The sequence below is a fragment of the Lacerta agilis genome, chromosome 5 (genome assembly GCF_009819535.1).
Source record: "Lacerta agilis isolate rLacAgi1 chromosome 5, rLacAgi1.pri, whole genome shotgun sequence".
Classification (NCBI taxonomy): domain Eukaryota; kingdom Metazoa; phylum Chordata; class Lepidosauria; order Squamata; family Lacertidae; genus Lacerta; species Lacerta agilis.
In genome coordinates this window covers 16281250-16298026 of record NC_046316.1, presented here as the reverse complement: position 1 = coordinate 16298026, position 16777 = coordinate 16281250, and positions in this window count along the sequence as shown.

Here is a 16777-nt window from a genome sequence, read left to right as displayed (position 1 = left end):
ATACAGTCATACCTCAGGTTACAGCCGCTTCAGGTTGAGCGATTTCGGGTTGTGCACCGCACCGAACCCGGAAGTAACGGAATGGGTTACTTCTGGGCTTCGGCACTTTGCACATGCACAGAAGCTCCGAATTGTGTCATGCATGTGTGCAGCCGTGGGTTGTGAATGCTGCGGGTTGCGAATGCGCCTCCCATACGGATCACATTCGCAACCCGAGCGTCCCCTGTATAAGCTATCTGTCGTTGTTGTTTTACCTTTATTCATTATTTTATTTAGTTCTGATGTCATATACATAAGAATTAAGGTTACCCAAGCAATAAAAACCATCTTTCTATAAGAAGCTATCCTCCCTCACTCTGAAGGATAGCACATTTGACAGCAAAGCAAATCGTGGCAGTGCATCTTAAACTCAGCAAGTTCCCAGTCCTGTCTGAAATGTGGTGCAGTATTGTGCATACTAACGCTACACATGTATGTGGTCAGGGACTGTGCTTTCACAGAACGGGCTGCTTCAGATACAGTGCTAAACCATATTTTAGCATTATAGGAATGGGCCTGCTCTATCCTCAGCGTTTCCCCTCTGCCTGTGGCACACGCTAGCAGGAAGAGAAGACTGAAAGCATCATTCCAAGGTTTAAACTAAACCGGGTTTGTTGCTATATCCAACAAGTACAAAATGTATTTAGTTTAAACTACTGTTCACTCAAACAAGCCAAGATCAACCTGTGGTTTCTAATACTGGTTTGTTCTTGTTTTAATAAGCCACCATAAACCAGTCACAGCTCCCAGTTAAGAAACAACAACAAATGGTAGTTACCGTAATTTAAAAGAGGAAGCAAGTGCTTCCAATCTCCTCCAGTAGCACATGCCATAGTTTAGCATTACACCTGAACAGGGTCGTGCAAGCCTGTCCATGTAGATATTATGCAGGTGTGCATATGGCAGGTCTTGCCACCGTGATCCTATGAGCATTGGATTGTGTGAAAAGATGGGTCAATAAATCTAGGAACATGCATGTTCAATCATCATTAATTAATTCAGTATATCACTCACCTCAAAGTAAAAATAAAAAAAATAAGCAGTGAACAATAAATTTGCATATTTCCTCCTCCCCACATCAGCAGCTCATTTGTGCTACTTAACTGAGCTCAGTTGGCATATCTGACTTTTATTTATTTTTAATGAGACGGGATATACATGAGAAATGGGAAATCAGAAAACAACAGAATAGCCGAGTGTCCTGGTGGTTAAGCAAGTATACCAGCAGCCAGGTATACAGTCAAAGCAGTCTTTTAAAAAAATCAATTCCAATTTTTATTCTCACATTATTTCTCATCACAGCAGGGAATGCAACCTCCGTTGCCCCTTTCTGTTTCATGAACTGTTCAGTAATTTTAAAACCAGGCTCAGTGTAGGGTACAGAATAGGCCTGTTTTTCACAGAGGATGCATTGGCAATGCGTTACTAAGCTATGGTTTAATGTTGTGGGCCTGAACAGAGCCTTGGACTCACATACACTCTGCTCCCCCAGTGCTGAAGAGGACTTTGCTAGAGTTTAGTTTCACATCCCACTAATCCTGTCTTGGCATATCAGAGGAACCGATCTCTTGGTTTAAGACCAACTGCAAACCGTTTCAAAGCATGCCAATATTAAACTATGGTTTATGAAGTCAACTTCTTCAGCTGTTCTGTATCAGTAAAAAAAGGTAAAGGTAAAGGACCCCTGACAGTTAAGTCCAGTCGCGAACAGCTCTGGGGTTGCGGCGCTCATTTCGCTTTACTGGCCGAGGGAGCCGACGTTAGTCCGCCAACAGTTTTTCCAGGTCATGTGGCCAGCATGACTAAGCCGCTTCTGGTGAAACCAGAGCAGCGCACGGAAACGCCATTTACCTTCCCGCCGGAGCGGTATCTATTTATCTACTTGCACTTTGATGTGCTTTCGAACTGCTAGGTTGGCAGGAGCTGGGACCGAGTAACGGGAGCTCACCACGTCACGGGGATTCGAACTGCTGACCTTCCGATCGGCAAGCCCTAGGCTCCGTGGTTTATACCACAGCGCCACCCGCGTCCCACTCTGTATCAGTATGAAGCCAAAAAGTGAGGAGGAACAGGAGTGTGCGTGTGGAAGCATAAGCTCCACCCACAACCTTCCTGTCTTGAACAAGATGAGTCTCTAAATCCCAGGTTCGTGAATTCGATCCCCACGCTAGGCAAAAGATCCTGCATTGCAAGCGGTTGGACTAGATGGTCCTTGGGGACTCTACCATTCTATGATTCTAAGGTGGCATTTGGGCATGTTAGAAACTTTACCACAGCCGGAAAATGACTAAAAGTAGTCGACAGGCCCACTTTTCACAAATGTGTCTACCCCCCATTCCCTTTTAAAGCAGTCTGGATTAGTTGCCTTATCCACCATGAATTTGTCTAATCCTGTTTTAAAGCCATCCAAATTGGTGGCCATCATTGCATCACCTGAGAGTGAACTCCGTAGTTTCCCTGTGTGTTGAGTGAACAAGCACCTTCTTTTCCCTTTCCTGAATCTTCCAACATTAATGTCCCCAAGTTGTGCTATTATGAGAGAGTGAAACCTCTCCCTAACCAGTTTTTCCACACTGTATATAATTTGATAAACCTCTGTCAGGTCCCTCCTTATTTACATTTTCTCAAATGTTGCAACCTTAGGGAAAGTTGCTCCAACTCCTTGTCATTTTGGTTGCCTTTTTTTCTGAAAATTTTCCAGCTCTACAACAATGCAAGGCAACCAGAACAGCGCACAATATTTGAAGTGCTCATGCGCCATCAATTAGTATAATGGCATTACCAAGTTTTATTTTCAACTCCTTTCCTAAGGGGGCCTCCCTTAGACAGCTCTATAATGTCTCTCTCTATTTTTCTCTGAAATCTCTCTCCGTTCTAGCCCAAGGAAAGCAGAGGTGCTGCTATGTTGGCTCATAAATGATACATTTACACCTTGTTTCTGAACCAGCTAGGCAGGATTCTCAGCCTTCCCTGGGCTGTGGAGAGATGTCGCTGGAGCTGTGCAGTGGTGCAGAGGCTTAGCAACATCTCAGCACTGAGGAGATAGCCTGCAGATAGTTGTTGGGGCCTATAGTACTGTTTCCCCACACAAGCTCTCAGGAAGGATGAGATGTCAAGATGTCCTGGCCTGTCTTTTTCTAGGAGCTTTTCAACAAGGGTAATCCACACATCCCTACCTTCATAAAGCTGAAAGCAAGAAGATTATTTTAACTAGCTGCTTGAACTTACAGCCAGCATCTACTCACAAGGCTGTGAGGGAAGTTTTAGACAGGTGGGGCAGACAGATCAAAGCCAATATCAGAGACAACATTGCAGTGGGATCTGTACAATGTGCATTGGGTTATCCCTATCCTTGGAGCTTAACTTAAAAGTCACAGAAGCCTTCAGAAAGAAGTAAGCAGCAATCAATGTGCACCAGAATCAAGAGATTACCGGTATATTTTAAGAGGCAGCAACAAATGGAGGAACATTAAGGGACCTATCACTCAGGCATTATCTGAAAAGAGCTCCTTTGTCAAACCTTGCATAGACCCATCACATGACCAAGACCTTATAACTTATGACCCCTGTCATAAATTATTGCAGCAGTGAAAAAAGGCGAAAGATTTATACAATCATGAAATTAGCAAAATTAACAGCGTCCGTAAGAGGAGGCTCTACTCCAGGGGTCCCCAAACTAAGGCCCAGGGGCGAGGATGCGGCCCAATTGCCTTCTAAATCCGGCCCGTGAATCAGCATGTTTTTACATGAGTAGAATGTGTCCTTTTCTTTAAAATGCATCTCTGGGTTATTTGTGGGGCCTGCCTGGTGTTTTTACATGAGTAGAATGTGTGCTTTTCTTTAAAATGCATCTCTGGGTTATTTGTGGGGCATAGGAATTCGTTCTTTTTTTCCCCAAAATATGGTCCCGCCCCCCACAAGGTCTGAGGGACAGTGGACTGGCCCCCTGCTGAAAAAGTTTGCTCTATTCAGAAAGTTAATAAAGAATGGCAATGTGTTGACTTATATATGAAGAAATATGGAATAGATAATTAGGCAACAGTAATGATAATGGAACATTAATTGCAAGGTTACTAGATAATATTATGTAAAGAATGTGTATGTTAAGAACAAAAATAAGTAACACAGCAGAATAGGTTAGGATAACATCATTAAGATCGCATGTGGGGAGGGAAGGAGGAAGAAAGGGGGGAAGAATAAGTGATACTGGAAGAAATATCGAGTAATGCATTATAGGACATTGAATCTGTGATATTTTCTTTTGCCTTTATTTTTATGTTGTAGCTTTTATGTGTGTGATTTTTGTTATCTGTTATGACTTAATTTTTCAATAAAGATTATCTAATAAATAAATAATTGCAACAGTGTTAGCAACTGGCATCCTTGTGCAGCTGCCAGGGCCTTGGTACATTGGCAGAGTCCACTGCTAATTCCTGCCCTGGTTTTCCTTTAATTTTTTTTCTTTTCGGGGGGCGGGGGGGGGAGGAGCACAATGGGCAGTGCTAGGCAACCACAGCTAGCCCCCATTTAGTTTCCTCAATGTAGCATTGTGTGGGAGATTTAACTCTGGGGCATTGTGGGAGATTTAAATGGCAGCTCGAATTGGCTGCCTGGTGCACTGCTGTCAAGTAAACACACATGGCCCACTAAAAAAGGGGACAACGACTAGGAAGTACTTTGCACAGAGCTCTAGGACCTAGGGCTACCAGCCAATTAAGTAATTTCTATTGAGTGCCTGCATTTTAACCAATTAAGCTTTAAGTGAATTGGCTTATATCTCACATTTTGTTCAGTAAGTTAGCTATCTTCAGACTCTAAGTACAACAGTACATGTCAGTAACAAAGTCAACCTCAAAAAACAAGTATACCCTTAATCCAATGCCCCTGTTCAAAATGTATTCTCAGAGATTAAAGCTGGCCCTTGTTGATTATGATAATCTAAAGCTAATTAATCTATAACTTCAGCCCGAGCTAAATATCAATAAATTCCACTCTAAAACTACCTTAAGATATTAAAAAATAAAGAGAAATTTGTACACCAGGGATTGGGTTGCCAACCTTTTTGGGGGGACCATGGGCATATTTGCAACCTGGAGAATTGGCAGTCAAGAACACATTGCAACCCATATTCTATTGGCTGCAATACAATGTTTTGTACAGGCTCAGAGCTATACTTGCCTACCCAACTTTCACCCCCACAGCTTCACATGTGGTTTCAAGTGTTAACCCAAGGATTAACCCTTGTTTTGTGATGTCATTGTTGCTAGGATGCCAGTGTAGGTCACAAATGGCCTATAAGCCAACATGACATCAGCCAAGATCAGCTAGAAACCACTACTCCTTAGGTGGGTGAAGAGAAAGGCAGAGTCTTAAAAATGAGAGAGAGGAGTTAACACTTCAGGAAGGAAGGGACTGTTCAGCTTGCTCTGGAAGGAAGCAGAGAAGGCAGCCTAGTTCTCACTTAAGGTAGTTTTTAACTTTTCCCATTTTGGACTGTAGTCTAAGCTAAATTTACCCCTCAGTTAAGAACTTGGTGGAACAATTAGGCAGAACAGCAGGTTGGACTGCAGAATGAATTAGGAGGAGGAAGTTGGAAGCATTGCTAAATCTTAAGAGCCCTGGCTGGCAACTGGTTTTTTAAAATAGGATATATATTTTCAATTGTGCATTCAGTCAATTGAGCAAGAGATAGAGGGACAGCAATACTGGCTACATTTACACCTCACTGCATGCCAAACACAGGCAAACTTCTTTTTGGACCACCCACCCTGCAGCAAGCAGTGACACAACATCAAATTCTGAAATGCAGCCGCTCTTCTTGGCAATTCCCATAGCCACATCCCTTCTTATACAACAAAAAAGGAAGTTTTGAGCAATGTAAAGTATGACCAATAAGGAAGAGCAACAGGATTGCTGGGAAGAACTAGTCATGAAGACATAGGGAACATCTGCAAACTAGAGCCTATCCTTACCCAACGTAGCACTTTTAAGATTTTTTTCTTTAGAAATCCTGTGAACCAGTAAGATAAAGGATTTTTCACCCTTTCTCCCCACTGTGTTTGTGGATATGTCATAAGAAAGATTGTAAGAACTGCTTCCATGGGGATTAATTTAAGACCGTTTCCGCTCTGCCAAGTGTCAGCTGATCTGCTCAGCTTCGTTGGTGGGTTTCTCTCCAAGAAAGATTGGCAAATAGTGGTCAGGGACATGACATCATAAACCACACTGTGAAATTAAATGGTGACACTCAGTCCCTGCTCTCCCACACCACGGAGTGTGAGCTGCAGCAGAGTCATTCCACCTCTCAAGTACTCATTATCTGGCATTGCCCAAGGCTTGGCTCATACAGGAGAGAAAATAGCTGAGGTATGCTAAAGACAAAACAAAATAAAAAAATAAAAAATTCTTTCCAGTAGCACCTTAGAGACTAACTAAGTTAGTTCTTGGTATGAGCTTCTGTGTGCATGCACACTTCTTCAGATACATTGACAATGCTTCTTGCCACTCATGCCCCAGCCTTTGATTTGGGTCTTGGAGGCCCTTCAAGGCTCTACCAAATAGTCTGTTCACTCCAGGGGGAATAAGTCAAATTGTTTTTAGCCTGTGTCATGACTTTCAGAGCTTCTTGGACTTGGAAGGTGCCAGTTGCCTAGTCCCCTCCCAATCGGGTTCTTTTGCTGGGAGCACGCAGTCCTGCCACATTTCTGCATCAAGTATAATAAGATAATTCAATTACTCCCAGTGCCTCATGAGATGACCATGGATTCTCTGCATAAGTCACTCCTCTGGGCATGCCTCCTCCCAGATGGGCAACATATCTTGAACTCCATGGGACAGGTTCTTCTGAAAGCAGGCAAAATCCATACCGTTACACACTCCAAATGCAAACATTTTTTTCAGGTATTAAGATAAAGTGTGCCTCCTGTATTAACATCCCCCATGGGAAAAAACTATCTGCATCAGTGTTCGTGGCCAAAATGTTTAATAGATTCAAGCATCTACATCAAAAGAACAATGTCAAAGAGGTTACAATGGATATAATAACTAATGACACTAATGACAAAATAAAAACAAATAAGCCACCAAAGCCAGATGGCATTCACTCCCAAAGCTTTTCCGAAGGAACTCAAATACCAAAGTGTGGATATTGTAACAACACAACAAAAATCATTAGTCTCTTTAAAAAAAAAAAAAACCAAAAAAAACCCCACTTTCGACCTTTCTCAAAAGGAGCCAAAGTACGTTTGTTGTGTTCAAAGTAATACATTTCGTAGGGATCCTGGAAATAGCATGAAATAAAGTGCAAAAGGATACAACCTAGGATACAGAAAGTTGCTGGTGGGGCTTATACCAGCTTTCATTACCCCGGGGAGGAGATTTTGGATTGGGTTCAGATATAAGAAACCAGGTACAAATCTCTACTCAGTTATGAAACTTAAGGGCAGACAGGAACAAATCACCCTCACAATGGAGTTCAAGACATTGCTTCTCAGAATGAAGTCCCCCTGGTATCAATGGAGCTTGCACCCGGCTAAGTGAGTGCAGCCTTAGTCCACCTGCCATGTATGTTGAATAGATGAAAAGAAGCAGCTTCATACAAATGACCCCAAGTTCCATGGACAATGTATGTATAAAAATATAAGATAGTGTAAAGCTCACAGGAAATAATAATAATAAAAAACCAAGAACTGCATGGCCTGCCACAGTGTAAAGGGCAAATTGAGTGTCAGGAATTATTAGGTAGCAAGCATCATAATGAATCCAATGAGATAAGTGGGTATAGTTTTACAGCCTTAAAAACCACAGCGATTTTATTTATTTTTATGACTACCTTGCTATGTTTGTAACTATGTAAAAAAAATCATATCAAAAGCTGCCTTGAGCATTGTTTAATTGTGGAAAGGCAGAATACAATAAAATGATGATGATGATGATGATTTACTTTCATTTTAGAGAATCAGTCCACTCCCCGCCCTGAACCCTGCAATGTGACTAAGCAGGACATGATAGAGGTTTAGAAAAGTATAAACAGTGGGCGCAAAAAGGCTTTTTCACTCTCACAGCACTAGAACATGGACTGGAGTCATCCAATCTAACTGACTGACAGTATAGGGGTCAGGAAAGACAAAAGAAAGTGCTTCTTTGCACAATGCACAATTAACTTACAGAGTTCACTCCCACAGGATGCAGCAATGGCCACTAGCTTAGATGGCTTTCCAAAAGTATTAGACAAATTTGTGGAAGATAGGCCTGGCAATGCTCATTAGCCAAGTTAATTAAATGCAACTTCTGTGTTCGGAGACAAGTGTATATCTGAACAGTTGCTGCTGCAGAACTAACAGAAGGCGACTATTGTCTTCATGGAAGGCCTTGACCCTTTTAGACCACAAACCTAAAACTTGCGTACCTAGGAGTAAAGCCTCATTTTGGGCTCCCTCAAAACATTTGACTGGCGAGTGCTGGAAACATTGTTGTGGACCTTTGGTCTGATCCAGTAAAGCAACCAGAAGGATGAATGCCAGGTTTAAACAGCTTTCCAGATTAATACTGTATATTTAGGGCTTAGTTTAAGATGTTATGCCAAACCATGGTGTTTACTAACCACAATTTATTTTTCCCTACTCAACAATCCAGCTTCTAGGCTCAGATACCTCTAAAAGCAGAGTACAGTGGTACCTCAGGTTACATACGCTTTAGGTTACATACTCCGCTAACCCAGAAATAAAGATTCAGGTTAAGAAATTTGCTTAGGATAAGAACAGAAATCGTGCTCTGGTGGCGCAGCAGCAGCAGGACGTCCCATTAGCTAAAGTGGTGCTTCAAGTTAAGAACAGTTTCAGGTTAAGAACGGACCTCCAGAACAAATTAAGTATGTAACCAGAGGTACCACTGTAGTGGTTGTAACTATGGTTTGTCAATTCAGACAGCATAACAAACCATTGTTAGCACAAACCCTAGTTTACTATTCTGGTTTGTCCACTGAATGAAAACTATTTTAAGCTCCCTCAACCTTTGCTTGACATGTATTCTCAACTGAGCTGTTGTGATTACTAAAACAGTCTGAAATTTCTTGAAAGATTGACACCCTCTCCTGCTTTGGAGCAAGGGTATTCCTTGGCTGTTGTGCTGGTGGGGCTCTCAGAAAAGAGGAAGAGCAGGGAAGGTGCTCTCTAGACAGTGTAGAAGCAGGGTCTTGGTTAACTACCAATTTTAGATTGGCTACTAAGGCCAACCAAAAAATGTGGAGTCCTCATTTTAGCAGTAAAGGTGGACAAAATGTAGCAGTAGAAAACCTGAATGTGACTGGGAAAGTGGAAGAAGAAGAAGCTTAGTTATGTAGAGAACAAAATGAACAGCAATCCTTTCCCCTAAACCTTCAGTTGAAGAAAAATAAACTACCAGGTTTAAGTGCATCTCATAATATAAGACTGGAATGATGGGGCAGTAGTGATATAGTCAATTCCACAAGTCTTGGGACAATTTACCCACTCAGGCTGTGACTGGTAGGGAGAAAAAAGTGTCCACCTGTCCCAAGATCCTATCCTGTTCTGGAATTTCCTCCACCACCTCCCAGTTTAAGGCACCTGCATCTTTGAAAGGGGGCCTTCCCCATAGATTAAGAACCATTAGATGAACACACACACACAAAAATTAAGTGTTATGTGTAAGGAAGAATAATGAAACATGCAACCTTGATTTCGTTACTTTCTGGGCAAGAGGTATTATATTAAAAATTTTCACAAACGAAAAACTCGGCAGCAGCTTTGACAGTAAAATACTTTTATCAAAATAAGAAGCCATACAAATCTTTGTACACTTATTCTTATCAGCAGAAACCAACCGTCATAACTTTCACAACCAGCAAGCAGCTCTTCATCTTTAAACGTTTCTTAAATCAAGTGTCTGTTTCTGACCAAAAGCAAACTGTACTCGTCTTACATAAGTCATTAACAACACGGTAACATTATCTTTGTCATACATAAATTATAGTGCATCTTCAAGGTAAGACAAGCTCCTTTAATTTGACTGCGCTTATTCCATCTTTAGACACATGCTAAACGTTTCCTAAAATTATCACAAGATAAAAATGTCTGTCAACATCCATCTTTCTGAGCTTAAAAGAAACAAACAAACATTCACAATTCATTATGTTTGGCAGAACTACCACACACCCAACCAAAATCATGTTGTCAGACCTATTTCCCAGACAGCGGATGACAGGGGTAAAAACAGGTAACAGGAGCATATATTACAAGTTACAGGGAACCAGGCAGAGGGCCTTTTCGGTAGTGGCACCCGCCCTGTGGAACACCCTTCCACCAGGTGTCAAAGAGAAAACCAACTACCAGACTTTTAGGAGACATCTGAAAGCAGCCCTGTTTAGGGAAGCTTTTAATGTTTAATAGATTATTGTATTTTAACATTCTGTTGGAAGCTGCCCAGAGTGGAAGGGGAATAAATTAATTATATTATTATTATTATTATTATTATTATTATTATTATTATTATTATTATTATATTGGTTTCAGAGCCCAAATACCAAGCCTGACTTGGAAATATTCCTGACCTGACCTGGTTTAATGGCTGGTCTACCTGCAGTTCTTGTCTTTTGGCCACAGCAGAATTGGGACACGGGCTCAATCTCTGCTCAGGTCACCAGTTCAAGTCCACGTTGGAAAATCTGCGCAAACTGAGAACATGTGCAGAGGTTGCTGCACACTGCCTGGTCTTCAAGTGATGTCCAAGAATGAGCATAAGCATATCAGGTAGCATACTTGTAACCCAGTCAGTGTATACATCTTCACATCTTAGGAGACATGAATTTTGCCCAGCCAGTATGGAATCTATGCATATCATTTAGGCCAAAGGAAGCTAAGCTGTGATGCTGTTGTACTCCCATGAGCCCTGCCAGCATAATCAATGGTCAAGAACAATGAGAGTGGTGGTCCACCCACAGGTCAAGACACTCCCAATCTGGGGAATGTACAAAACACATCTGATTTGTGTACATTCTCCACCATCCACTGGTGCATTTAACTTCAACCTTTTCAGACCCAAGACCTTTTCAGACCCAAGACCTACTTTTAACCCAAACATGTATGTGGGAACCCATTTCTTAATCTTTTACCATATATTTGCATGGTGGTGGTGCTCCTGTTGTGACCTACCAACTGAAGACCAGTGCATTAGTGGTTTTCCATATACTGTCTGGACAATTTCTTGTTCACATTTCAGTCTATATATTAATATTCCTTAATGTGCCTATTTATATTTCGTTACTAAAATACTAATCAAAAAGACAAATGTATAAGGCTAAATTAGTAAAGATTGTTGTCTGTCTCATACTACACATTATTGTCTGCTTCATGGGAAACATTGTTTCATGCCCAGGAGGCGGAGAGAAGTATCTCCTTCTGATTTTAAACTAACCACAGAGTGTTAGAGAAAACAAGACAGAATCTGAATACTGTATCAGGACACCCTCTTGGTGTCTCCACCCCATAGGTCTGTGGTGTGGATAGCCACCAGAGAGAGGGCCTTCTCTGTGGTGATCCCATGGTTTTGGAACTTCCAGTAGTTCAGATCTGTAAATGTCCTAAAGCCTTGCAATTTTTCTGTTTTTAGCGGTTCTTGTTTTTATCTGTAAGCTGTCCCATCAAGGAAAAAAGCATCGTATAAAGTTGTTGCTGATGTTGTTGTTGTTTGAACAGCAGGAAACCATGATTTCCTGCAACAACAGAAATGAGTCCCTGTGTTTGTGCTTAACCAGTATTTTGGTACTTTAAACAGTATTAATGGAATACTTCATTAATGTGCAAATTCCATGATGTTGTTTTGCAGCCGGCTTGTTTCCAAACTATGATTTGCTAAGAAATAGTTATGGTAGAGTCCATTTTAGGATTGATTGGGGGGGGGGGGAGAAATCAGTGTAGGATCGCCTCTCAGTCCCTACTTTATGTTAGCCTTTCATGAGTCTCATGGACAATGGAAAGACAAAACGTATACCCTTCCCATTTCAAAACGAATACAGTGTCTGAAAGGTTGGTTGTGATTCCCAAAAGGCTGGCAAGAGCAAGTACTACCTGTGAATGTTTTCCTACTCCAGCAAAGCAGGCTTGGAGCAAACAGTAATGTCTCTGACCTTGTAACAGATATCAAGTGGGGAGAGGAACTGAATGCTGCCTCTGAAAGGGAGATAAGATTCCAGTGCCAAGCAGGGAGCAAATCACAGAATGGGTGGTGTGTGATTTCAGCAAGCCAGGCTATAAAGGACTGCAGAAAAAGATGTCCTCGTATGAGGACATCTGTTTTATAAATCAGCTTTCCACCAACCCCCGACATAAATGTTTAGCTGGAGGAAAATCAAATTCCTTATGCAGACAAACTGTCAGGATTGTCAGCCATGATCAAGCGTCAACCACAAGCCCTCCTCACAAAGACTGCATATCTGCAGGAAACCATACAGGTCTTCTGAAGCCCAAGAACCTTTGCCCCATGTACCGACACCACCCTTACTGGTCCCGGTATAAACTTCTCCTTCCTGTGGGCAGACTTTAGCCTGATCTATGCACGCAACGGAAGTGAGGAACTATAAACCTAAGGTGATAGAGTGGACTGTGCCACTTCAGATTGCAGTGTTTTTTTCTCTTTTTTATTGCAGCGTTTTAAATATTATATTATTATTATTATTGCCTGTCCAGAAGAATTCCCTGAAAACAAAATTAACAAGTCCAAATCTCCCAAGACAGCAAGGAGTACTCCAACACAGCTATCCCTCTGATATGCTAGTCACCCACCCACCCCACACTTTAAAATCTTTCATTCTTAAAGTCAGCAGAGGTAGCAAACATTTAAAAGTAACAACATCATTCTGACTCTTACTACAAAAAAAGCCCAAGCAGGCTAACACTGTGTCCATGGATTACAGCTCCTCAGGGTATCACTGATCCTCTTCAAGGAAACCATGGAGAAAGAAAGTGAGAACTCTCTATTGTTCCAGTGTGTGTGTGTGTGTGTGTGTGTGTGTTTGTGTGTGGCTGCTATGCTAGTTTCCTCCTTGGAAGAAGATACTGGAGTACTGAATAGCAACACTGCAATTATTATTTCATTTACGGCATCCACTTCCAATCTAAAGTGGCATAGTCTGTCCTACCCTGCATTCTGCTGCTTGTGTAACGGGAGCAAGGCCATTGTTAGCACAACTACACCCCCATTTGCAGGCCACCAAGCTGACCACAACACCATAGTCCTGCTTGGCCTGTTCATGAAAAGCTACCCCCAGTCACCCACCCAGTTTCCCCCCAGTTCTATGAAATAGCAAAGTAAGATTCATTAAGGTGTTTTGTGGGGAAGCATGCAGCTTAGTGGGGCACAAGATGTGCAGGCATGACCTCCAATCTTTAATTTGCACATTCCTACAATATCTATGCAAATCTAGGTTATTCCCATTTTACGAACTGCAAACCAAGGCAGATATACAGCAGGTTTTCAAATGGACCAAGCCTTCCTAGTGGTGCAGCTACATATGGTTCAAATTGGATGGGGGACTCCATGTTGAGATTGCTGCACTGCAAGGTGTTGAACTAGATGACCCTTGAGATCCCTTCCAATTCTACAATTCTATTATTCTATGTGGACCTCATTCATACAGAATTATTTATTTATTTATTTATTTATTTTGTATACCTCCCTATATCCGCAGGTCTCAGGGCAGTTCACAAGATGGCAAACCACCCACTTCCGATCACAAACACAAGATCAGGCTTGAATGCAAGGAGAAGAAATTAGTAACTTCTGGTGCTGGGTTGTGGCAAACCATAGTTTCCCATTTTGCCTAAACCTGGCAAACTATGATTTGAGCAAAAACAGCATTAAAACATGCTTTGGGTTTCTGCTTTCTCGGCAAATTGTGGTTTCCCACAAATCAGCATTGGAAGCTTCTGTTCTCCTTTTTCGGAAGGAGGAGAGCATGACACCTCCAAATCTCACAGGCTCTGAATTCACTGCTGCTCGTTTCAACAGATTCAACAGCATCACTATTATGAAGGCAAGTTTATCCGTCATTGTTAAGGAATAGTGGGGGGGGGGCATTTCCTGCTGAACATTGTACTTGGGTAGAAAACTGACACATCGGTTTCTACACAGTATGCTTGATTCCCCCTTCTGCAGTAAACAGAGCAGTCTTGGTGGGGAGACAAAGTTGATAAAGTGGACAAATGCAGGGAGAATTGTCTATATATTAACCATGAGAGTCAAGACGCATGCAAGCACCTTCACAGAGAAGACATTCTACACATATAATTATTGCGCAAGGTAGCCAATAAGATGCCCTCCTGATGCTGGAAAGCAATTCCCATCAGCCGAAGGATGATGGGAGATGCAGCTCTGGACATCTGGAGGATACCACAGTGGCTATCCCTGTCCTAGGGTTTAAGAACATCAGAAGACGCTGTGCACTGAATTTCTCCTGTTGGGGAAAGGACAAATTCTGCTGTTTGGAGCAGGATCATTCTAGTAATGGCACTGCAGCTGTGGAATTTCCTCCCCAGGGAAACCCACCAGGCTTTCACTCACTGTACAGTTTTAGGCAGCTTGGAAAAATATTTTTGTTCACTTAGATCTTTAGTAGATGAATGCTTTTATTAGGCTATGTTTTTGCTATTTGGGCACCTGCATTTGTTGATTTTATATTCATCTTCATGTTTAACCATTTATTGGTTTGATCTGCATACCCTCTTAAGAAGGCACATGTAAAAAAATGGATTGTGAGAAAATTAAGAGCTTATTAGTGTTCAGTACTGCTCTTGCAATAACTTGGACACATGTTTTATTTTTTCCGTGTTGTAAAACACTTATTTGCTTGTTGGGGTTTTTGGGGAGGGGGGTGTACGAGACCAAATTTCAAAATCCACCCCTCCTACAACCAATGTTCATTGAGGAAAGTGTTGCCTAAAGTTGTATTCACAGTTAGGAAGCATTTTTACCATACAACCTAACTCTGATCTGAAACCATTTCCCCGACTGCTTTTTTCTCCTTCACTTGATGACAGTAGTAAACAAATCTGCAGACTGAACAGTGGTCTGGTGAGCTTCCTGAAACCCAAACAGGAGGAACTCTCTCATTCAAAGGAGTACAGTACTGCAGCAAACTTCTAAGATTTCTCTCTGCATTCTTGACCACTCACCTGAGGACCCCTTCGTGTAACTAGAACAGCTAAAGGAAGATGTAGGATGCTCATGCTAACTCCTAGCCATGTCAATCCCAATGCCATGCCCTTTCACATACAAGAACGGCCATGGCTTGATTTCCCTTTTTTTGGCATTTCACTGGAAGTCTAGCTGTAGGTTCACAATGCCATGCCAAAAAGCTGATCCAGGCTGTATTCAATGGCGGTTGTGTGCACACAATTGCCTCACCACAAGCTGATGCCACTGGGAGTCAGTGTGAGTAGACGGGAAATCGTTGCTGCCAGAGGATGAACCCATCATGTGAACACAATGCAGTTGTTAAGAACATGAAATCCCAAACATCAACAAGCTTTGGATAACCATTGCTGGCTGCATTTTTGTCCCACTGTAGATGGTGCTGAAGGAGACCCTTGAGAGTCACATGGACTGCAAGAAGGTCAAACCTATCCATTCTGAAGGAAATCAGCCCTGAGTGCTCACTGGAAGGACAGATCCTGAATCTGAGGCTCCAATACTTTGGCCACCTCATGCTTAGAGAAGACTCCCTGGAAAAGACCCTGATGTTGGGAAAGATTGAGGGCACAAGGCGAAGGGGACGACAGAGGGCGAGATGGTTGGACAGTGTTCTCAAAGCTACCAACATGAGTTTGACCAAACTGAGAGAGGCAGTGGAAGACAGGAGTGCCTGGTGTGCTCTGGTCCATGGGGTCACAAAGAGTTGGACACGACTAAACGACCGAACAACAAATAACAACATAGATGTGACTAGATGCAAAGGAGACAAGAGCTCCTGTACCATTAACAACTAAGTAGAGGAGTATTTCATCAGGTGCATCTCTCTGCCCACACATGCATTACAAGGCACACCTTCCCACCCCAACTTCTTTTTCATCTACTATTTCTCCATGTTCCTGGCAGCATATATGTTGTGACCCACAAATGATCCTGCAAGGTATGTCAGGCTGAGCAATAGCAACTGGCAGAAGGTGAGTTTCATGGCTGAGAAAGGAATCTGAGCCCAGGTCTCCTTGGGCTGACAAAGTCACATCCACACCATACATTTAAAGCACTGTTATACCACTTTTAGCAGTCATAGAGAATCCTGGGCACTGTAGTTTGTTTAGCTACACAAAACTACAATTCCTAGCACCTTTAACAACCGCCCCACTGTCCTTTGCATCCAATCACCCAATATAGGGGGGGGGGGGACTGGGCATTTTTCTCCCTTCATAGCCAGAGCTGTGACCAAATCCCATTTTAATAATCTAAAGCAAATCTCACCTCTACAGATTTTCCCCAATGAAATTATCTTTGACAGTCCCAGGGAAACCATAGATTCATATTCACAGAGTGCAGAATATATAGGCACATTCACTTGGTCAATACATTAATACCGAGAAGTTATTTTCTGCTGTCCTCTGACCCATATATTTTCACATAAACTGAAAACAAAGCCAATCAAATTAGCTTAAGTACTTTTTTTTAGTCATTGCACTCAATTCATAAATTGTATATGTACATCAAAGTATATACATTTCTTTATATGGTA